Source organism: Neomonachus schauinslandi, chromosome 3 (assembly GCF_002201575.2).
Source record: "Neomonachus schauinslandi chromosome 3, ASM220157v2, whole genome shotgun sequence".
Lineage (NCBI taxonomy): Eukaryota > Metazoa > Chordata > Mammalia > Carnivora > Phocidae > Neomonachus > Neomonachus schauinslandi.
Window position 1 is genome coordinate 2,268,478 of NC_058405.1, and position 24,263 is coordinate 2,292,740.

The 24,263-nt window shown below is 51.2% G+C and overlaps 1 protein-coding gene across 4 annotated transcripts in view; it reads right to left on the bottom strand.

Annotated features, from left to right (window-relative positions):
• ARHGEF7 (Rho guanine nucleotide exchange factor 7) overlaps positions 1 to 24,263 on the bottom strand; it is a 129,902-nt gene that overhangs the window by 74,606 nt on the left and 31,033 nt on the right. The gene's annotated exons all lie outside the window — the stretch shown is intronic.

The window sequence follows — 24,263 nt, forward strand, 5'->3', positions numbered from 1 at the left end:
AAAAATGATGAAAAGATCTCTTTCAGAGATGTTGGTAACAAACATGTACTTAGATACCCAAACGTAAACCATGTCAACAGTCTTCCAAGTTTCTCGCACTAACATCACCAGTCATCCCAGGAAGGAGTTATCAGGAGGAGGAGGAGGGCCCCAACTTCCTCTCCAGGCTGCCTGCCACCTCTTCTTCCTCCACCTCACACATCCTGCCAGGAACCCCCTCTTCTTCCTGCCTCCCGCCACCCATCCCTCAACTCTTTCTCACAGGACTTCTCCTGGCCACGCTTCCCCACCACACTTGGTGAGGTGCCCTAACCAGGCTCTCCCAGTACACTCATGACAAGGACAACATTATGTTCCATGAGTGGATGCCGCCCTACACTGTAAGATCTATAAACCAGATTTCGCAACATCTAACATCTAGCAAAACGGCCAGCACAGAGTAAAAATTCCAATGCTTGCTGAATGGAAAAATGTACCAATCAATCCACCGTCCACCCTGTGGTGCTAAATGTCACTAAGGGACATCTACGTCAAGAGTCGCTAAGAGGAGCCATTCCATATCCAACTGCTGCCTCCCTCAAAAAATCTTCAGTTAAGAGTCTTTGCATTTAGTTTCTGAAAGGAATAAAAATCGTGAGGTCGAGTTAAACATGGGCAACCAGAAAAAAAACCAAAAACTGAAAAACTTCAAGAAAGAAGGCCATCAAATCATGGAGTCAAGGGAGGAGATGAACACACAGCTTGCCTTTCTAAACACTGAAAGAAACTGAACGGAGCCCTAGCGTGTAGGTGTGGCCGCACCGACGCATTCCGCACACAGGTCCCGATGCCGTTTCCCTCACAGCGGACATACACAAGGCGGCGGATTTCATGCCAGACCCTTCCTGAACAAGGTATCCCTCAGAACAGAGCGTCTTTAGAATCAGCTCCTACAACACAGAATGTAATTCATCTGTTGTGATATTTAAGAAATTCCAAGTCAAATGAGGGTGCGATCTAGGCTGACACGTCCACCTTCATTTTTTAATGTGTTAAATTTTTTTTTGTTTTTTGAGAGAATTAAGAGTATTAAGCTCAATAGGCCCCAACTTCCTTACATGTAGAATATGAATATTCCCTCACTTGTGAAATGCGGGAGTAGCTAATCTGCAGGTCTTTCAGCTCTAATGCTCTCATTTTAGAGATAGAGTAATTAAATGTGTGGCATCCTATGAGAAGAATTCTATATAAAAAGTCTACTAACCTTCATCGTGGTGAGGCAGCAGCAAGTCACAAAACCCAGAAAAACAGGATGTTGAAAACTGAAGTTTCCTGTTACTCCAGAACTATATATCTTTCTTACTTGGATACCAGGAAGCGTCTGGTTGGCTGAAGCTGCCCGCCAATGGGCTTCAATGTGACATCAGAACTTAAGTGAATTCACATACGCACCACATTTCTTAACAGGAAACCACACAATGACAGGAGACAAATGCTTGCCACTGAGGAAAAACACACATTCTGGATCAATGAAATGTTTTGACTAAAACCCTTCTCTAGAAAGAAACAGCAGACTATTTCCTGAATCAGGAATCTATTCAACAAAAACCAAAATCAGGAAAATCTTCGAGTATATAGTTTGTACTATGGGAACAAGAGCAAAGTCTCATGAGGACTCTTACAGAAAGATCTCAGCAAAAGTCAGCCCACTTGTAGAAGGAAGACACGCAGCACACTAAATTATCCAGGGACACTCAGTGCCTGAGCACACCTGCTCCACGTCATGGCCGAACCATGTTGCCCAAAGAGCAGCCCCCGGCCACCCCGGCTGGGGTCACGAGCCAGCAGGAGGGAAGGAAGCAAACCCTAAGGCCCACCTTTCCTCAAGTGGCACTGGGAACAGTGGTCTCAGAGGAGGCCGCATGGTAGGATCTCCAGGAATTTAGAAAACCAAGATACTCAAGCCAAACCCCAGACCAATTAAATCGGCATCTCCGAGGAGCAACTGCCCTTCAAAATTTGAACACTCCCCAGGCAATTCCGTGCAGCCAGTGGGAGAAACATGCCCCTGGAGAACAGGGAAGGTGTGAATATTCTCCCCAGGCAGGCTCACCCCCATGACCATACGGACAGTAAGGAGGGAACACTCAATATCCCAGAGATCTTGGAAAAGCATATTGCCAAAAACTCACCCTCACTTTCACATTTAAGTGAATTAAATGTATAGCAGAATCCAATATCCTCAAAGTAAAATTATCCTACCAGTTCCCCCCACAAAATAATATATTTTTTTAAAAAATCAGTAAATTTAATGTCAAAAGAAACACAAGAGTGACACAGAGCAAACACAAACCACAGGGAAAGGCAGGCAGAAGGGAGCAGAGCTGCAAGTGAGGCACGGAAGTGCTCTCAACGGCACCTCTGTATGCACTAACCAAGGGGAGCTGCCCGCCCTTCTCAGCTGGAAGGCTGCCCCCTGCCTGTTACAGCCTCAGTTTACGGGAGGCACGGAAGCCCTCAGCACCTCCGGTTCCTCATCCTTCGCGTGGGAAGGAAGAACATATACTGGCGATAACAAGGACAGGAAGCAGCAACGTGCAAATGTCTCGCATGTTGGAGAATGTACGAGATTTAAAAACTCTGAATCCTGCACACCAAGCCTGTGGTTTCCTGTAAAACTGACGAATCAGTAACTATATTTACCAAAGAAAATTGTTTTCTAAAACACAGCTACCAAGAAAAAAGCATCCTCGATAACTGGGGGTGCTCTGGAGCAGAGACCTCACAGACCAGGCAGAGAAGGGAGTGCAGGTGTCCACACCGCATGCTGCACGCGGCGCCCCCACACGCCCTCTGGCCCCGCCCTCCACTGCTCTGCACCAGCCAGCTCCCAGCTCCTGCTCCCGCTCCCACAGGAGAGGACCCGACCCCATCAAAGTGCTTGGGTTCCCATCCAGAATTCCCACCCCTGAAGCTGCTGCCTGACAAGACTAGCCCTCTTGCTCACATCTTTCCACCTTAACGGTGTGGACACCGTGGCACCCCAAGGCTCCTGGAGGGAAATATACCAGCACGGAAGAGGAAGAGTGGCCCCCCAGCCTGCACTCAGGTCTGCTCACAGCTGGGGCGAGCTGCACCTGCTGCTGGGGGCCCCCTCACTGTCACCGAACAGCCACCCCTCTTTGCGAATGCTTCCACAAAACGGTCACTCCCTGCGCTGTCTGCCCAACACTCAAATATTCAAAGCCTTTTTCACACAATTAACTCTCAGGGTGGGAATCCCAGCGGACCTCATCCCAGCCCATTTTTAACACAGTGGGAAACAATCACAAAATCCAAGCAGCACAGGGGGCAGAGGGGGAGGCGTCAGCAGCGCGAGCCTCAAGGGCAGCTGCGGTGAGTGGGGCTCGTGCAGAGCAGACCGACGCCGCCAGCAGCAGGGGGGTGCAGTCCCCGAGGCCGCCACCCTACTAAAGGTCCTGACTGGGGAGACAGACCTCCTTGCAACAGGAGGGAAAGGATACTGAATCTGAGACTCTCAGGCTGGGGGTCCCACCTCCCCAGCCCAGAGGGGGCTGCTAGGAACCCGCCGACACAGTCTGCAGCCCGAAGACGGCCAGCCGTCCCCGCCCTGGACCCGGCACGGTGGAGGCGGCAGCTGCAGGCCAGCTACACGCAGCGCTCCCCCACATCATGGTGGGCCCCCAACCCGGGATCTGCTAGACGCCCCAAGGAACATGGGGTTCCCTTACGGCTGTAGCCTCCAGAATGAGCTCTGATAGGACCACAAATCTACCAACAAGTACCCCACCAAGGAACGAAGGCTGTGGCTTTCTCCACCGATACCTCCACCAAAAAAAGCAGAAGATTAAGATAAAATTAAGATAAAATGTTCCGAAATTCAAGTTGATAAAAGTGTATTCCACAAGTACAATTACAGGCAGAGAGGTCTGAAGAGAAACATGCACATACAGGCATGACAGAATCATCCCGAAACTAGCGACTTCCTTTATCAGGGGAAAGATGCCAAATACCAGAAAGATTCTAGCCAAGAACATATTCTCTTCAATTCAATCAAAGCAGGGCACTGCCATAATCTTCCTAAAACTATCAGAATACTTTTCCCCCTGGGCTTGCCAAACGCCCCCAGGCGGGCAGGCGGGCGGGCAGCACAGGACATCAGGGACAGTGGACACCTCCAAGGACACCTCCTGGCCAAGCAGCGAGGGCAGGGCAGAGACAGGCTCTCGGCATGGATGCGGCTGTGTCCTCCAGCTCCTCTCGCAGACCAAACCCCTACCTCCACTGGGTGAGCCCACAGAGGGGTTCAACTTATCTTCATCAACAAAAAGAGCACATCACTAAGCCAGCTGACACCAAAAGCCACCAACAAAGGCTCCAAGCTGTTTCTCAACCAACACCGGCTAGCCCTGGATGTTCCCGAACAAGGTACAATTCGGAGAGAACCTTGAAAGAAAGGGGAGACTGATGCAAAGGGCTCTGAACAAAGCAGCATGGACAAGACATGAAGTGGAGCCCAGACAGAGCACAAGCCCGCCGGACGCAGCGCTCGCTGCAGCGCACATGGTCACCGGCCACGCCGCATCGCTCAGAGGTAACAGGGGCTCGATCAGCAGTCAGTCCATGAGAGCAGATGTAAAGCAGGACCGCCACAGAGAAACCAGGCTAGATGGCCCCCCAATCCAAACCAGGACGAAGGGCGAGGCAGGACGGCACATGAGCGCACCCGCACGAGCTGCAGCCCGCCCGCGGAAGAGGCCGGACGCTGCCAGCTCTGGGTCAGCAGCACCTGCCACCAGAGAGCAGAAGGGCCTTGGGAAGAGGGGAACAACCATGTGTGCTCTCAGATGTGGGGACACTCAGCTGTAGGCGGAAGGCAGCAGGGAGAAGGTGTGCCATCTGGGTCAGGAGGATGCCATCTGGCCCAAGAGGCCACCTGCCCAGCGTCCCTCCCAGATCAGCCTGGCAGAGGCCCAGAGAAACCAGCTCCTCAGAGCACCCGCCACCCTGACCCCTCACCCCCAGAAATACTGTCAGTGATCATCACCAGAAGGGTCAACACAGGCCGTCAAAGACCTGAATATCTGGGCCAGATTCACCTTCCCAGCCTTAACTTTTGCTAATCCTCTAAAAATATTCTACTTTGACCTGTTCCTTATTTATTTGGTCATACTTAACATTCAGCTAATATTCAGTTTAGCTCCTGAACTAACACCAGAAATCAGGAAGGCTCACCTGGACAGGAAGATGGAGTTATGGCACACAGGTCAACCAAGCGTCACCAGCATCCATACGGCAGGGCAGTGCCAGGAGGGTGACCCCTGTGTGTACCTGCGAGCGCACCCAAATGCATAAACCTCGACCTAGATACAGGAAGACTGTTTTAGGAGAAGGAGCCACCATGATTTTCAGGAAAGCCTTAACCAACAGAATATTGTTATAAAATAAATAGGTTTCAAAGGCACAAGTTCTAAGAGCAGATACTGACCCGATCTAGAACTGTCACATTCATCACACTATTTTCCAACTTCTTGTCTAACTCAAGGTCACTGCAGCTGCTGTGTGAACACGCTCCCCCACTCACTCCCCACCCAGTGCCTTGCCGTCCCATGGGCTCCGGCCAACGAGATGTGAGCACATGGACACGCACCAGCTCCGAGCAGGACGATGCACACCAGCCCCAGGCAGAAGCTGGAGGAGCCTTGGGGTGTTCCAACCAACCTCCCTGGTCTTTTCCTTTCAAGGAGAATGGTAGCGGCTCCAGTTTGGGCCTTGCATCAGCCTGGATCCTGGAAGAAAGAGGAGCCTCAGAGCACAGCAACACCCTATCTGCAGCTAACTAACCAGTAGACAAAACCTCTGGTGTCCTAAGCCCTGGACATGTGCGGGCTATTGACTGACGTATCTGGCGAGAACTGGCTCTGCACCCAAAGGCCACATTTTCCCCCAACGGAAGTGATTCTTGAAGGGGAGAGAAACAAACAAAACAACAAAGATACTAAGGGAAGTGGTTAGGTCACTTAGAGTCCGGCCATGTTAACACTAAAGGGTATTCAAAATAGGAACAACTGTTCCCCACACAGTACTACTCATTCCAGAGCAAACACAGTTTCCCTCCCTTCCCAAACTCTGGTCACGGTCATCACGTCAGTGCTAAAGGGAGAGGCTTTATAGCAGCCTCTGAGAAGCAACCTGCCCGCCAGCCTGGAAGCTCGTTCCCGCTCACCCGCCTGGACAGACGGACAACCTGGGCCAGGTGCCCTACGAGCCACCAGAGGGCATCACCAGCTTAACCTCTAGATGCCCTACTACTCGTTGTGTCTACACAACAAACAAGTCACTCAGACCCCGAGGCTTAAACCAGCTCCCTTACAGGTTGTGGGCATCAGGAGTTCCAAGCAGCCTCACTGGGGGAATACGGCTCTGGTCTCTCAGAGAGGCGGCCTGAAGGCGTCCCTGGGACTGCGTCCAAACCATGGCTGTGGAGAGTGGCCCCTCCTCAAGTCTGTACAGCAGTGAGGCCAATGAAGAGGAGGGATGCAAGCACGCAATGGAAAGGACACCACGGTGCCTGCGACTCAGGAACTGCCCAACTGCAGACCCGCACGGCCATACTGTTCGTGAGGAGGCCCGAGTGCGGCCCCACCTTTAGGAGGGAGGACAGTGCTGGAAAACCACCAGCGCATCCACCCACCACGGAGTCCTACCCTTGTGCGCCACCTCTCTCTCCACATCCAGTGACCACACCTTCTAACCAGACGGGTCAGCTCAAACAGCCATCCTGTCAGGGTGAGGACACCCCTGACAAAGAAGGGGGACAGGGTTCCCTTAATAAGGTCACCAATTTAGTAAGACCTGCAAGGCTCTCCCACCCCCACACTGGTGGGCTTCCGAATTCATGGAAGTACTAGTGCTGGAAATCAGAACTATCTTCCACAGAATAAAGAAGCAAATTTTACAGCACAAAATAGATTGTGTTATACAACATAAAGACGTCATCAGTCAAATCTTTCAACTGCCAGTGAAACTCAAACTGGCTTACGACAGTTCCAGTTAGTGTAACTAACAAGTCAAGAAAGTAAGAGCCGCAGCTCAGAAACTGGAAGCTTGGGGCCATCTTTTCAGTCTCCTTCCCTCAGTGTGGGCTGCAGATTCGGGAACGTTCTTCCTGGTGAGGCAAAGCAGCCCCAGGCCACAGCCAACAAGCCTGCCATCTGAGCAGCACGTGGCTGGCCTGGAGTCACACGGACCAAACCCACAACCGCAGAGGCAGAGCGGCATGGAGAGCCGAGGGCAAACCCGAGGGGTCCGCACAGCACCCGGGCTGCAGAGATGCCGACCAGGGGTAGATGCCGAAAGCCGTGGCAGTGGTGGTCTTTAGGTTACCTTGGCCACTGTCCACACCCTCCCCAGAGGCTCAACAACCGCAGCAACTCAAACTCAGCCTGATCCTAGACCACCCACCACAACCACCTCTGGCCCACGATGCCCTCCTGAAGAAGTAGGGCATGCACACCTGAAAGACGCCACTGACTGAGGACACCCCTGGCTAGACCCAAGAAGAAAACACTAGGGAATAGAAAGAAATGATTTCTACAGTCTCCGGGCTAGCAGAGAGAGCCCCACAGGTGCGGCTGGCCAAGCACGTTCAACATAACGAATCGGCTCCTCCAGGGCATTTCTGAGAATGCTATCTTTGATGCAAGAAACTTACTTTTGGCACAGTTCTGGAGTGTGGTTCGCAAAGTTTAAAAATATAGTTTTGTCCTATCACACTGTCAAAAGGAATCTGATTTTGTGATGAGACGAGTAGAGAAGAATCTTTAACTCATGCTATTTAAGTTTAATGCAAATGGTCCATACTGATGGGGATATGTGAAGAACAGGACGCAGCAGGGATTTTGCCTCCTTGGCTTCTGTAGGTTTTGTTCTTAATTCTGCCTACTCCTACACTCCAGGGATAAAATTAGTTTGACGATGGATTCTATCAATACATACTGCGGTCACCCAACGTGCCCCCAAACGATTTTTCATTTTAAAATGAGAATTACAGCATATTTGATTTTGTGGTTTCCACTGTATCAACACCCAACCATGAAAAAGGACAGGGACCACCCATGTAAAAAGAAACCCCAGACACATATTTTAGTGAGCTTCCAGGAGGGGGGGTGGTTAGAGAGGGGGTGACAAAATCCTAAGGAGGGTGGGAAGATAACCAGCACAATGAAAGCTCTGATCAGCCTTCACCCTCCATGGAGGAGCAATGGTCACAAGCAGAAACCACCAGAGACGCTGAAGCACCTCCAGGCAGGGAGGCCCCTGGGTGCTGTGAAGACCTCATGACAACTTTGTTTTACGAAGGAAGAAAACGAGGCTCCCAGGCTCCAAGAGACTGGGTGACAAAGGTCCCAGGAGAACAAACACGGAAGGCAGATCAGTCACCGCATTTTTCCTCAGTGGCGTGCGTGCATGTGTGCAGGTCCGCAGCAAGCGGGGCAGCGGGAAGGGGCAGCGGTCTCAGACACACTGCACAGATGCGGCACCCCACCGGCCCAGGCCAGGCCCCTGGTCTGCCTGCCAGCGCCAAGGAGGCAGGCCTGCAAAGAACAGCCCTCCACCAGTTGCCAAACAGGGGTCTGGGCAGATGCACGACCTGCTAGAGCTTAAAGTAAGTTAGGTACGAACTTTAGAGCCAGAAAGGTAATGAGTACATTGCATTAAAAACTTAGAGCCAATAGTTACAAAACTCAAACTTTGAGAAAGGTCTCAGAGATGGTAAAGTGAACACGCATACTGCTCTCATCCATCTTGAGATTCCACCAAAATGACAGAAGAGGCTTTAAATAATAAAGGATTCTATCACAGTGCTGTCGGCTCTATGGCTAAAGGCCATACGCAATCTAGAGAAGGCTTCAGGGAATTCTTGAGAACAGGAAGTAGATGGGCTCCTAAAGGCCAGGTGTTCCAATCAACACTTGAAAGCAACCCCTTCCCCCCAGCACCTCAACCAGTGCAGCAGCATGAGGACAAGAAAGCAGAGCCTTCCTCCAGAAGCTGCTAGAAGGAAAGACCCCAGTAAGGACAGCCAGCTGCCTACCCTGGGTCCCTAACAAGTGACTAGCTCCAGGTGCTGCTAGACCCACATGACACAGAAGAGGAAAAAGGAGCCAGTTCTACCCAAAATGAAATACGCTAAGAGCTCCAGCACCAATTTCAAGCCCAGATCACCCCTAGCTGGAGACAGGACACCTGGGGTACACAGAGGCATACCTCTACCTGCTCATGGAGGGCATCCAGACCCTTCCCTCCAGATTTCGCCCACCTGCTCCCAGCCTCAGCCCTGCAGTGAAGCCATCCCGGGCCTGTCTCTCTCTCAGCTACACAGCTGCACACTCAGGTCAGCTACAGGGCCTTTATCCACGGACAGGAATAGGAACCCACAGATAGACAACACTAAGGAGATGAAACCCACTGCCCTACTCCTCCAGCAAGGTACAGATGAAAGCCCTGGGCACTACATACAAAAGAAATGTTAAGATAACTCAGAGCTGGAGGGAAGCAGATTGGCTTTCTTCAGGGCCCACAAAACATGGCAGTGGGTTGTCTGGGTTTTGTGGGATTTTTGTTTTACTTCAAAAAGCCCCACAGCCCAGATGCACCAAGGAGTATAAAAAACAGCCTCAAGAAAAGCTTGCCTTCTCTGGCCAGAGCACCAGGAAAGGGGCAGTGCAGCAGACAGGAAACTTCCAGACACTAACCATGCCCACTGAACACCAAGGGGGAACATGGCCAATCCCACCACACATGGCCATAACAAAGTACCCCTCTCTCTATCCTGCCCCTCAGGTCCTGTGGAGTCACGCACAGGAGTGGGCTCTAAGATGACAAACGGAAAAATACAGGTTTCTGGCATGTTATTTACATTTTTAAAAGTACTGAAAAACTAAGAATCACCAGACAACACAATTAGTGAAAACTGGGATACAGAGCTATTGCAAGGAGCCAGGAGGAAGGGCAAGCATACTAAATCCTTCCCTTTTGTGAGGACCCAAAGGAAGGGAGCCCCAGTGGGACAGAGGAGGAACTGGATCAGAAGACGACTTTTAGGTGAAAATCCAAAGGGCTTCATGACAATCAGCTATTACAACAACAAATGACAAAGTACTCTCTAAACTGCTCAGTGCTAGGGGTGCCTGGATGGCTCAGTCGTTAAGCGTCTGCCTTCGGCTCAGATCATGATCCCAGGGTCCTGGGATGGAGCCCCGCATCAGGCTCCCTGCTCAGCAGGAAGCCTGCTTCTTCCCTCTCTCACTCCCCCTGCTTGCGTTCCTTCTCTCGATGTGTCTCTGTCAAATAAATAAAATCTTTAAAAAAATAAAAAATAAACTGCTCAGTGCTATGTAAACAGAACTTCCACCAGGTAAGAAAAATTTTAAGTGGTCAACACAGACAGACAGTAGTTGGTGCTTGACATGAGACTTGAAGAGATGCCATCAAAACATCCACACAGATGTTCAGATAAGGATGATCTCAAGAGAAGTACCAAGGCGGCTCGCATGAGCACGACAAAACAGGACTAAAATGTGCCTGCCAGCGCACTCCCTCCCTGGAACACTCTGTTATTTACTGGTCTCCATTCTCAGTGTGTTCTAGAATGCTTGGGCACCTGTCTAGACTGAGCACCCTTCCCTGCCTATTATAATCTCCAACACTAAAACTTGCCCAAGTTCAAGGTTATCACATACCCCAAGAAAGGAAGACCCAGAATGCCACAATTCAGATCTCTTTTAATTCCTCTATAGGATAACTCATCAAATCCAGGATGTCTCGCTGGTTCAACTCAACCAAGGCCAGCCAGGAAGCTTCGGCAGGCTTTACCCACCCAGGTCTCTGCCTGCTCACCTTCTCAAGCCTGGCCATCTGAAGGGTCTCTCTCTACATCCCCGTGCGGCTGTCCCTCTTGCAGGACTTACAGCCTCTGCCCTGTATCCCAGGTACACATATCCACTTTACTTGCTTCATAAGGCTCCTGAGGCTGCAGAGAAGCATGCTGTGCACATGTGCGCCCGTGAGGGCAAAGCGGAGTTCAAGAACATCCTCATCAACTGTGTACACACGGATTATCACCTGGAGAAACACTTCCCCATTCTCCACTTGCAATGAAATTCAAACCTTCTCTTCAATTTCTTTGAACCCATTCTATCCAATAAATGGTCAAAGGATCTCCTTCCACCTAAACAGGATAGCAGTCTCCCTAGGAACACCCCCAGCAACAGGGCTTGCCCTCTCCTCTCTTCAGGGGCTGGTTCTACACTGCGATCCCAACAAGATGCTGAAAGACATCCTGAACACGTTAAGTTTCATCTTAGAAGAACGTAAGTTTCCAGGTCTTCTCTTGGCAGAGATGTCAAAGTTGGGACAATGTGAAACCCACTACACACGCTTCCCATCCCCTAAGTGGCCTTGTCCCAGTCCTTGATGTTTTTTAAACTCCTGACAATGATCCAAAAAAAGTTTTACATTATAACCAATTTAATAAACTCACCACTGAGAAACAATTAGCAAATGCCAACAAGAATGGCATTTATTCAAGCATTAAAGTTGCTAATGATCTGTTGGTTCTATGTCTTTTCCAGGTTATAAATCCCTCACTACACTCAGTGAGTTATACATCATACCAAAAATGATGAGAGGATATGCAGAACGCTAAAACTGTGCAATTAAACTTACTAAATCGCACATCAATCCTGCCCCCCAGCTGTGTGGTGCAGCCTGGTCATCTCTAGCTGAAGGCGGTTAAGAAGCAGACTGCCTCGCACATCTCCCTGAAGGGCCCCTCGCCATCCTGTGCATGGAGCACCCACCACCTGCACCCGCATTGTTCCCTGGTTTCAGCTGACCGGGAATTCTCAACCTAGAAGTTCTGGCCTCTCTCTAAATCTGGATTCAAATACCAACTCCACCACCGAGGAAACATGAGCCGCGGGGCATCTTGCTGACCCTCTCTCCAGCTCAGTTTCCCCTCCACGTGTAAGGGCTATCCAGCTGTGGCTGCCCGGCACTTAGCAGCCCCGCAGCAAGCAGTCACCATTACCATGGAGCTGCTGGTATGCAGTTTTTAAACACTTATTTCTACCTCTCTGCATTTCTATCATTCCTCCTCATACACACCACTGTCTTCTCTATGTGTTTCTCCCTTTTCAATTAACTTTCCTATTCACTCCTGAAGTCCACATGGATAAAATGCAGCTCATGGCGTGAGTAGGAGTCAGGGACTGATTGTGGCTGGCTGGATGGAAAGCCTGCACAAAGATAATACCAAGCTGAGAAGTGAATGGCTAAGTTCGCAAATGATACTGTATCATCTTCAGATTCTTGAAAGCAGAGGTAATCTCTTCCACAGACCAAAATACACACAACTGTCTTAGATGCCAACCACCACCCTCAATGCTCCTGACCAGAACCTGATGTCCCAAAGGCAGCGCATGCCAAAAGGCCCAGGACCACCTGGCTGCCACCACGGTAGTAATTAATTCAGGAGGGATCATCACGGGATGCTAAGAGCATCCGGTGAAAGGCTCTGAGGCACCACCCCACCCCACAGATTACATACTAAGTACAAAGGCAAAGGGCACCTTTAAAGTGCAGAGACCCGGCGGGTGTCCCCTTAGCCAAGTGACAGAACTTAGCCCCAGCAGTATGAAGGGTCCACATTAAGCACTTCCCAATAGGACCCATAGAAATACAGATCACCACTTGTGTAGAATTCTTACCTAAAATGTTTAACCTGAACCAGGTCCCACGCAGACCACAGGGCACTTGACAGGATAACCACCCTGGCCTCCTCAAAAATGTCAAAGTCCTAATAAATGATAAAGGTGGAAGGACTGCTCTGGAAACTAAAGGAGAAGGTTCTCATTTTAAAGATGGACATGCTAGGTATTCAGAGGCAAGTATCTTGAGGTCTACTATACACTTTAAATGACTACCAAAATAAAAGTACCTAAATACTCAGAGCAAAGGGGCAAAGTGTCTAGATGGTAAACTGAGTAAACTCCACACTGTCAGCTTCAGCTTTTCCAAGAAAAGGGCAGGGGGTAGGTTAGGAGGTTCATTTGAGGACCCCCAACTACCCCCAGCATCTTTTAAGTAAAAATAAAAGCATTCCCTCACCATCCACACAAGGACTCAAAAGGAACAATCCCAACAGGCCCCGCGTCACTGCAGGGTCCCCATGGCTGCCTCCCCCCCACCCCCACCCCGAGCGCTGGGCTGGCCGGGCCTGCAAGGAGAAGTCCAGAGGAAAGTGCACTTCCCACCCTGCCCGTCCACAGCTGGGCAGGACCCTTGGGGCTCCTGCAAGCACAGGCAAAATCAGCACAGTCCCCTCTCCCAGCCAGATCTCTCCTGACCTCACCAAACTCGAATTTGAGGCACTCACAGTAAGTCAAACTCTCCAGGGGGACCCTGGAATCCGTATTTTAAAAGCTCCACACTCTGCACCCCAAGTGGACACTACCCATTCTAACCTGCCAGTCCTCCCTAAGCGGGAGGGGACGCACGCCCTCGGCCTCGAGAAGGTGGGAAACACCAACGCCACAGCAAGTCCTGTCTTGTCACGTCAAGGACAGACCAGGGAGTTTCTTTAAACTACCCAAGAAAACACTCAGCACACGCTAATATAAAGTAGGTTGGGAACACATATTTTGGCTGGAAAATTATTTTTTAAAAAAACATACTAAAGGCAAATTTCATATCTAAATGTGTTCTGAGAGGCCTCGGGTTTGGTTTTGCTTTGTCATCACTCCCTCTGGGAACTGATCCTCTCGCTGGTTCCCAGGACCTAAGGGAGCTCCTTGGGGACGCAACCCGCTTCAGGGCAACTACCTGTCAGGAAGAGGGGGTCCCCCATCCCAGAAGGCCAACAGGGATTTTGTCTGTTTTTAAAACAGAAGTAGGGCAGTGAGGACTAAGACATTCAGATCAGCCTCAAACAAAGTGGGAGAAAGGAGAAGAGGTCAGAAGGCACCACACTAAGCGACTAGCATCTTCTCTGGGCAGAGAAATCTCTCAGGATTTTTCAGACCATACATGCCTGAGCTCCAGATCCATGTTGCTCCCACTCATCGGTCCTGACTGATGTTTTTTCACAAGGCCTTACTGAAAAGTAAGAAACAGACCCTCGATGAAACATTTTCCCGCCAACTGGCCAACACTGGCCATCCTATTCAACTGCAAAGCAAAAAATACACATGTAACCTAGTATTATTCAGGAGAATGCATGTTTCATACACAGGGGTCTAGGCCATTGAGGATGCATCTGAGGCTAGGGAGAAGCCTTCCCAGCGACACCGCAGACAGGTGTGCGGTCAGCCGAGCTAGCCCAGACAAGCCCCAACCCCCCCCCCCCCCCCCAACCACCCCCCCCCCCCCCCGCCCCCCCCCCCGCTGAGCAGCAGCCCCGAAGGGGACAGCTGCAAGCACATCGCAGGCCCACCCTCCTGCTCAGCGAGCACAGCCCTGCCTGCACTCCACACTCGGGCAGAAGGCACATCCAAGCCGTCTCATCTCCACCAGATGCCTCTACCCGACCTGTTTCCAAAACCACCAAAGGACTAGGACCAGTTTGCAACAAGACAAAGAATCTGGACCCCTTCTAGGTTAGGGAACAAGAGAGTTTCTTCAACACACACATGCCCACCCTTCCCTAGACCCTCCTAGGGTCTCCACAGCGGGGAGAGGGGCCTGAAGAAACTTCCCATCTCTGTACAGGGAGGCGGAGAACGTTCCGGACACTGCACGGAGCTTCAGTGCTGCCGTCTGCAGGACACCCTCACAGCTCCTCACGGCAGAGCTACAGACACTCGGCAGATTCGGCTTTCGGACCAGGCCCCAGTCCTGATTCTAAAAGTCTCTGGTGGTAAATACACTTAAGAGCTTCCTAGGAGAGCAGAACCTCCAGGCCCCCGTCCTGATTCTAAAAGTCTGTGGTGGTAAATACACTTAAGAGCTTCCTAGGAGAGCAGAACCTCCAGGCCCCCTGCCAGCCTCCCCCAGCGGGCCCCGCCAGCAGCCAGCGGGCCCCGCCAGCAGCCAGCGGGCCAAGAAGAGGCAGGACCAGCACCCACTCATCAGGATCAGCGCCACCTTCTTCAGGAGGAAGAAAGGCTACTTGTCCAGCTGCACTTCAGCTACAAGTAGCTCAATGAAGCAAGGCCCTGAGAGGAATGACCGGACAGAAAGGTGTGAACAGGGGTGCTGGGGGCGGGGCGCGTCCCGCTGAGGGAGACCAGACAGGCTCCACAGACAAGCTGAGCCCCTTCCACTGCCGGTCTGGCCAGGGCTCCACGAGGGGGTTCTTCACCAATTCCGCCAACATCTATTCCGTGCCCCTGAAGCAAGACACAGCAGAAGCTCCAACAAACACCCAACCTGCCCTCCCGCTCACAAGCACGGAAGCGGCGGGGCCAGGGCCGCACGAGGGGCCACCAGCACACACGGGGCGCGCACCAGGCACGACTCGGGCCCAGCACTAGCCGGGTGCCGCGGCCGTGGTCCTGTGCCTCTCGAGCTCCGGCTCTCAGCTCAGCGGAGTCGTCACGTGTAAACCACACACACGACGCCACTGGCGCAACACCTGACACCACACACGCCGCTCCGCTCGGACGGGCCACTCAGCCCTGCCACTCGGGACATCGCGAGGGCTTCGACATACCGGGAGAGGAAGTCCAAGGCAGGGGGAGAGACAGGAGACGTGGGTCAGGCTCAAGTCGTGAGAAGTCCCACCCACCACGAGAGGCTCCCAGACACCAGCCTCTGAGTAACGGGGACCTGTCCAGGGGGGTTTTCAGCAGGGCGGTGGCACGAACAGTGATAAGGACAGGCTGGCTGGACACTGGGCTGGAGGCCACCTGGGCCATCCCACAGACGGCAGCACGACGTGAGAACGAGGAATCAAGAACAAACTAAAGGCCGTGTACAGCTCTTACTTGAGTAAAAGTAGCCAAATGCAACCTGACAACATGCCCCTGGCCGCCTCCAAGCTCACGCCCCTAGACGAGAGAAGGCACTTCCGCCAACGTGCCCACCCCAGGACCACAGCACACCTGGCTGGGTCATCCTGAGGAGAAGGACTGACCGAGGTGCTGTTCACCGTATGCCGTGGGTTTACCTGACTGGACGATGAGCCAACCATACGTAACGCAGCTACACCGGCTCGGTCAGAAAATGGGGGACATCACCGGGAGTGCTCAGGACCAAGCCCCCCACTCTCCTGCCACACCAAACTCTTCTGTCTCAGACGCACGACCAACTCCCTGCCATCTCTACCCATCCTCACGTCCCCCCAGAGCCAGTGCCGTCACATCAGCACTAAGACATCCCCAGAATTGTGGAAGAACCCCAATGATCTCAGGCACACTGCTCAATTAATCCCTTAGCGCAGCTGGGGGGTACGAGTCGATTCTCCCCACTTTGTTTCACGAGGCTTGGTGAAAGGTGGAGAGGAGGCTAGGGCCACCAATCTATCAGTGCAGAGCGAGGACGACACCCTGGTCACCAGATACTGCGGCCTTGTTCTCACTACCACCCGAGGCAGAATTCCAACAGGTCCTCCAAATCCACCCCAAAGCCCGGGACATCATCGTGGGAGTGCTGTTATATGCCACAGCAAATGGGATTCTGCAGATGTGCCTCAGGATGCTAATCCGTTGACCCCGAGTGAATTCAAAGGGAGACAGGGTAGGTGGGTCCCCGCTAATTATGAGCCCCTTCCAAACAGCCTCCTGCTGCTTGGAGCAGAGAGAAAAGTCAGAGGTGTGCAGCAGGACTGGACACAGGTGCATCGCTGCTGGCAGGAAGACGAAGGGCCTGTGATGAGGACCAGAGCAGCCCCAGGAGCAAAGAGGGACACCTAGCCAATAGCACCAGGAAACAGGGCCCAGAGTCCTAAGCACTAAGAAGTGAATTCTGCCAACCACCTCAGGAGCGCCCAGCCAGCCACCACCCAGTCTCCGAGACCCTGAGCACAGAGCCCGCCAAGCCCCCCAGACTCCGGGCCTCGCTGCAGCACTATCGAGCTGCTACATCTGTGCTGATCTGTTAGGCTGCAAGAGAAAGCCAGTACGCTACGCCGGCTATCTCACAAGGAAAATGCAAGGACGGAGATCAATTCTACCAAACAGCTATACACTCGCTGAAACCAAAAGTCCTCTAAGAGATATATACACTCACGTTGTTTCTCCCTTTGGCAGAAACAGGAATTTCTCACTTCAGTTGATAGATCTGGTTAACACAGGAGACTGTAATGAACAGAAATTAGTTTTATTGATCTTGAAAAAATATAACTTGTCCTTAAAAAGCTTATATAAGCAGCTTTTGCTGTTCTGGAAAAAGTACTTCTAAGATCAATTCTCCCCACTGAGTTTAGGAAGGTCAGCAGCGGGCTCTTACACTCTAGGACGGGGCTGGCCACAGCAGTGCTCCCTGGGGTATACAATACAGTGTGGGAGATGCATTTCCAGATGATGCACGGTAACAAACATTACGGATCAGAACATCTTCAGACTCAACTGAAGTCACCAAATGAAAGGTAACGGAACCTACTGCTACGCCATTATCCTGCAGCTCCTACTCAACTAAGCAGGTCCTCACTTTAAAAGCCCCGTGTCTGAACTGACCTGACCACATCCCTGGAAAATCTCTGGCCTCCCCTTCTTACATAAGCACCTTTCATGAGGAAGCTCCAAGAGGGAGCTCTGACAAAACCCAACATCTATGAACAGATCAAACAACTAGAATTTCAAAAATAAGTGCCTTTTGAGAGCAAGAAGCTATTATCAACACAGTCAAATGTAAAAATATTGCAGTATCCCACCTTTTGCCTCTGTGACCACATAGATTCCAAGACCTAGGGGGTCACCCTTTCCAAACCCTGTATTTTGCCAAAGAAAACAAGTCCCAAAGGGCCTGAGTGTCTTTCATCGCTGCTGACCCTTGGCACACACTTTCTGGCGGTCCACCGTCATACACACCCAATTCCCTGGCACCCATATTGAGGTCTGGCCCAAGAGGAGAGGAAGTCCACCCTCAAAGCACAACTGAGCTGTCCTAAAGTCATCGGTCCTGCACATGGTCACGGTCCTGCACACGGACCCCCCTCCAGCAGCGCTCTGTAGCTGAGAGCACGCTTCCTACAGAAGCACAGCCACCCCAAGCACGTCCGAATGGCCCAGCAGCCACTGCGATAGGAGCTACAGAAGATGGAACCAGCAGTCGTTTAGGTGCATAAAGCTCAACATTAGTGAATTAAACTTTATCACCACCCGCCATTCTTCCTTGGCCTCACACATTCAGCAGCTGAAACGAGAGCCTTCTACGTGCCAGCCCTGGGGATGGAAGTACACGATGACCCCGTGCACAGGGACTGCCCTCCACGCTCCCTGGCCACACACACCAGCACATGCCAACCTCAGCACTGCCCACCGCCACGAGGACACCCCCTAACCCGGCCTCATCAGAAGGCCCCCCGAAATCGGTCTGAGAAAGGAGGTGCTTCCCGCAGTGAAAGCAGCTGTGCATGCACAAGCAGAAACCGGACATCCCGGCCCAGGCTGTGCTGGAGTCAGACCTCAATGATCTCCACCAACAAATCACCGACACCTCTACTGCAATAGGTCTGAGGCTAAGCACCACACAAGACTCCAGCAGATTCCCGGTCTCAAAGGCAACGGCTTCTCCTGCTCAAGCCAGAGCCTGGTCCTCTCAGACTCTGCTTCCACACCCCATGTAGTCCATGTGCAAGTCATCCCTACCTTCTGCATGAAATGAGAATACACACTTCCAGCCATGGATGCTGCCCTCACTATGGGTCAAGGGCCATCAACTCTTACCTGGATTTCTGCCATCACCCCTTCTGGTCTTCTTGCTTTTGCCCTTGACTCCCTGTAGTTTATACCCCAAACAGCAGCTAAGACGATCCTGGTCAGATCACCCAGCGGGTCTGCTCCAGCAGCCCCACATCACTGAAGACAGGCCAGCATCCTCGGGTGACTGCAAGGACCGCCACATCCTCTGGCCCAACACTGCCCTGGTCTCCTGTACTGCTCCCCTCACTTCCAGGGAGTCTGGGTTTCAGCCTAAGACCCAGAGCAGAATCGGAGTCAAGGGGAAAACGAGAGAAGTCAGATTTGCATTTGAGAGAAACCAGCCTGGGGAAGAACAAGAGGGGGGCTCGATCGCCATGGGGCCACAGTGGGTGTTGGTGGCCAGAGCAGGCGGCAGGTGTGGAGAGGAGGCCAAGAGCAATAGTGTGGCATTTGGGTAGAGCGGGGTGAGGAGGGGAGGCAGGAGCAGCTCACCTGCTGAGGCTCCTGGGCCATCCCACCGCTCCCTCCTCAGTCCTGGGCCTTCCCCTCCACCCACCAGCCAGCCAGGCAAACCCGAGGGATGCACAGCCAACTCCCTTCTGGCAGAGTCTCCTGGGAACATATGCATTGCCCCACAAGCATCTCTGGGTCTCCGTCTGCTCTGAAATGGGAGACTAGACCACAGTGGCCTCCGCATGTCCCCTCCTGCTCCAACACTTCACAGGTGCAACGCACCCCCCCCCCCCCGCTTTCTGCCTTCACCCGGGCTATAGTGAGTTGGCTCAACAGACTACGGCCAATGAAGGCCAAATCCCATCACCCCGCCAAGGGGAAGCGGAAGGGCACGTGCACCCGCAGCTGGGGGCGGCAGAGCGTGAGTGGCATGCTTGCGTGAAGTCAAGCAGAACTGCCTTCTCGTGGGAGCACATGTTAAGTAAGACCAGTCCTTGCTGACTGACTAGTTAAGATGCAGTTCTACAGCTCAGGTGAGCCTGGCTGACCAGCCACACCATAATGATGTTCAACAGGTGTCCCAGGAGGTGCAGCAGACCTGAGGGACCTCCCTATCCCCCACCCCGCACCCCCGGTCAAGGGCCCAAAAAAGGGAGAGGAGCATCTTGGGCTAAGTCCTAGCACTGAACTAGTGGCTAGTTGAGGCAGAATACTACACTGAAAATGTCAATCCTGACTTGGCAGGAACCTCATGAGTATCTGGCCCAATGCCCTGCATCTAGCAAAATCCCCTTTGTGGAGGCACTGAAAATTTACATACAAATCCGAGACTCTTCCTCCCTCGTCACCCTGATGTCCTCCAAGGGGAAATGCAAGCCAGCTCCCACACCCTCGTCCACCCCAACACTGGAGGACTGCCTTCTCCACAGGATCCTTCAGGAAAATGAAACCGTGGGTCCATATGGGGTCCTGCCATGCCCACGGACAGGGATGTGGCACCTTGGACGCCAGGACAGTGCACCACAGAGGACGCGATCCTGACTTTGCAGCTGAAGCAGCACCTCGCGGCACTTTGCCCACAGTGCAGCAGACACGGGCCAAGGTCCAGGATTGGGCCTCCTCTCACCGGGGTCAGGGATGCAGCGCTCTGGGCTCACCCAGCCTGCCGGGCCCATGCACGAGACTTTACTTGGCCTAAGGCCAACAGCACACAGGACAGGAATTCACAGCCTGGGAGTCCCCGTCACCTCTCCCTTGGCTCCAGGTCACTGCCCCCGCCTCTCTTCGGGGAGGGGCACAAGGATTGTCACGGTTCAGGAGGCCTCTGGCGAGCGAGGACAGTGAGAGGTTCCACCATCACCAGCACTGGACCTTGGGCAGGTGCCTGTCTCCCAGCGCCCTGGGTTTCTAACCACAGCGTGGAAACACTAGAGATACAACTAGTAGAGTTGCCTAAGATTAAGTGGGTCAATACACACTTTACAACAGGGTCCAGAACATAATCGGCACTCAGCAAATACTGCTTATTCCTGTTACCTATCGTATACCTCTAAGAACCATACCACCAGGGTAGACCATCGAATATGTATGGCCCAGCACAAACAAAATGCAGACCTCCTGAGTCAAAATTCTTCAGAATTTCAGATGGTATGAGCAGAACATTAAGACAAGCACAGAGCCCTATGTGACTACGTGGGGGGTATACCCACAAGGCCTGCCCTGCCACCAGCTAAACTCAGAACGCACCTATGGTCCTTGCCAGGAAGCAGTCCAACAGTGCGGCTTCGCCATCATTACACGGCTCAGCTTCTTGCACTCCAGGCGGCAGCACACATGTAAGAGCCTGCTCAGTGGAACCACCAGACCAGAGTACAAATCCTGTTGGGCCTCGAGACCCGCCAGCCACCCGGCGACTAACTCCTCCAGTCCTGTGCACACTCGCCTGCTGGGCTGGGCCCCGAGACCTGCCAGCCACCCTGGATCTAGCTCTTCAACTGCAGGATATTTGTGAGTAAACAAAATAGTACATGTGAAATGCATGGGCACGTGGCTTATATTCAACAAATGTCAGTCCACTGAATTTCAAAGACTGCAGCCTCTTAACCGATCTTTAGACTTAGGCCGTCCAACACAGAGACTGCCCCCCACACACACACAGGCTGCAGAGCATGCGAAACATGGCTGAACTGGAATGAGAAGAGTTGTGAGTGTGACAAATATAAACCAAATTTCAAAGACTTAACATGAAAAGAAGATCTCAATGCTTTTAGATTAACTATATGTTGGAACACTACGGATAACCTAGGTTAAAGAGATTATTAAAACGAGCTTCACGTTCTTTACTTTATGCAGAGTTACCACCAGTGTTAGAACTCTGAACGTGGTTCGCGCTGTATCTGCTGGACAGCACTACCGAGATGATGAGCTACCCTGCAGAGCTGAAGCGGAGGGGAAAGCCTATTTACTCTGGAAAAGCAGCCTGGATACCTAGGTGACTCATCGCTCACCCCACAAAATAATTTGGCAAGACACAAAGATTTAAGACAGAGGGTCAACTTTGACACTTTCTGCCCAGAAAAGTTAAATGTAACTATAATATGAGGAGAATCTGACTTTCTTTGCTTTTAAGTACCTACAAAATGTTCAGAAAATACCTCCCAAATTTAACTCAACTTCCTTAAATAAAAGGCAAGATCTGACAAAGGTATGGTGAATAAACTTCAAGAGTTTTATCAATGAAAGTCAAACCCTATGGCATGACCAACCGCTTCCAGCTTACCACTGTGTCAACACTGAAGAGGACTAGTTAAGGAAAATACTGCCACGCAGCCTTGAATGTACCTTCACACAAAGTTGCAGTAAGCACCTGAACTATCCACCTGTCTCAATCCAAGGCAAAAGTAACACTTGCTGGGGGCACTCCATCCCTAGGAAAAGGACTATAAAGGCACTCTGGACTTAGTTTCAATTAATTCTTAAACCTCTGTCAACAAGTTTTAAGTTTCTATGTCAGCACGTTTTAATTTGGATCCTATTTTTAAATATTCTTTTAGACAAAATTTCAATCACAACCTTGGCTAAAAATCTCAAAGAGCATCAAGCATTATACCTACTACTATAGTAGAAGAATCTGTCCTTCATTGTATTTTTGAAGAATGTTTTTGGAAACACGTAAGACAATGTTTTCCAAAACCTCCCCGCTAACTCCGTCAGCCCGGCTGATTCCAATGCTGGAGCGCCTGCCTGAACTCCTTTTTGTTCTCTGGACATCAGAGAAAGTGCCTTCCTCACACAGAGGGAGATGCTCTTGCAGCCGGAGCAGCAGCCTGCATAGAGCCACCCCTCCAGCCCGGACAGGGCTGAGCAGAAGAGTGCAAAAAGGCCGGGAGGAAACACGGGTACCATCTGAGGTCTGTAACCTTTGTCCTCCTGGGCCAGCACATAATGCAGGACATCTGGAGTGTCCCCCATCTGCTTTACCACCTACCCAGAAATGGGGGCACCATGGAGGATATAGGAGAAAAAAAGCCCAAACGTTTATCCCAAGAAGTTTCTTCATCCTCCAGAGGTAAAGAAAACACACAACAGGTACAAGGCATGTCTGCCTACCACTGCCGGCAAGGTGAAGGGAGAAAAACCCTGGGGACAGTTTGGCAAGTGTTCAAAGCATTTAAAAGCCCCTACACCTTTAACCTAGCAGTGCCCTATCTGAAGATTAATGCTGATGCCCCAACAGTAGTTCATGGGATAAGTGTTGAGAACAGACGCATCGGGCTAGGCTTCCTCACTGCCAGGCCACAGCTGTGCTAAGTCAAGACGGAGGAGAACATGCAACATGTGCAGTCCTTTAGAAAAGGTTACAAATAAAGACACAACTGAGAGCTGAAACCAGAGACCAAATGGAGACTCCGGAAAACTATACAATAGAGCACTTAGTCCCCATGAACAAAATTCGCTTTCACCATGTTGCACGTAGGTCTAGGACAATTCTGTCCTTGCTACATATACTGGGCAAACTAGGGGCTCTCAAAACAACATTCTCAAAAGTAACTGGAGAACCACAGAGACAGCCCCTTCTGTCAGTAAGTTTAAGTATCAACCTTAATTACCCAAACAGTTCTAAACAGGGGCATCTCTCAGTAGATCTTACCTTACTACACCAGTAAGAATATGGGGAAAAAAACCTGAATTCTTAGCAAATTCCATACTATTTCAAGGAAATGAAAGCGTCAAGTAAGATGCAAGATGGGTAGCAAAGAGAAAAACAAAAAGGTCATCCAAGCCACATGTGTGGTTTTCCTACAGCTGTTTTTTCCCCCAGTTTAAAAATGTTTTCCAACTTAAAACCTAAATTGCTTCTCAAGGTTTAATAAATGCAAACCGTACCTTTAAAATTAAAACTCCCTGAAATAACCAGAACCACCTACTGGGGGAAATACCTGGTTTTCCACAGCTAATTAAGATAACTGATATAGTAATCCTGATGCTCAATTCCTCTTTTCCTTTAAGAAATCTTAGCATAGTTTAAAATGGTGGTAAAATACATATACCAAAAATAGTCTATTACAAACACATTTCACTCTGAACTCTTGGAAAAAAGCACCTTGACACGTACTAGAACAAAAGCTAATCTGGAATTCAAGCTCAGTTTTAAGGATTGGGGTTGTCCTTTCTAACAGTTTCTCTCATCTTTCAGAATGTCATAAAAACGAAACCTGTAAAGCCTGGAACACACGTCAAAAGTGCAAGGTCCTTCCCTGCCCGTTCCCTTTCTACATAATTTTCTTTAAAGCCCCTGGGGAAACGCTGCACAGGCTCCGTGTGCGAGGCCAGGTTTCCGGGAACAGGTCAGCCCCTTCACACCACTGATGAACTAATGAGAACAAGCCTGGAAGCCCAAGCTGGGTTCACACCACACCGAACTTTCTCAGAGTGACTTCTAGC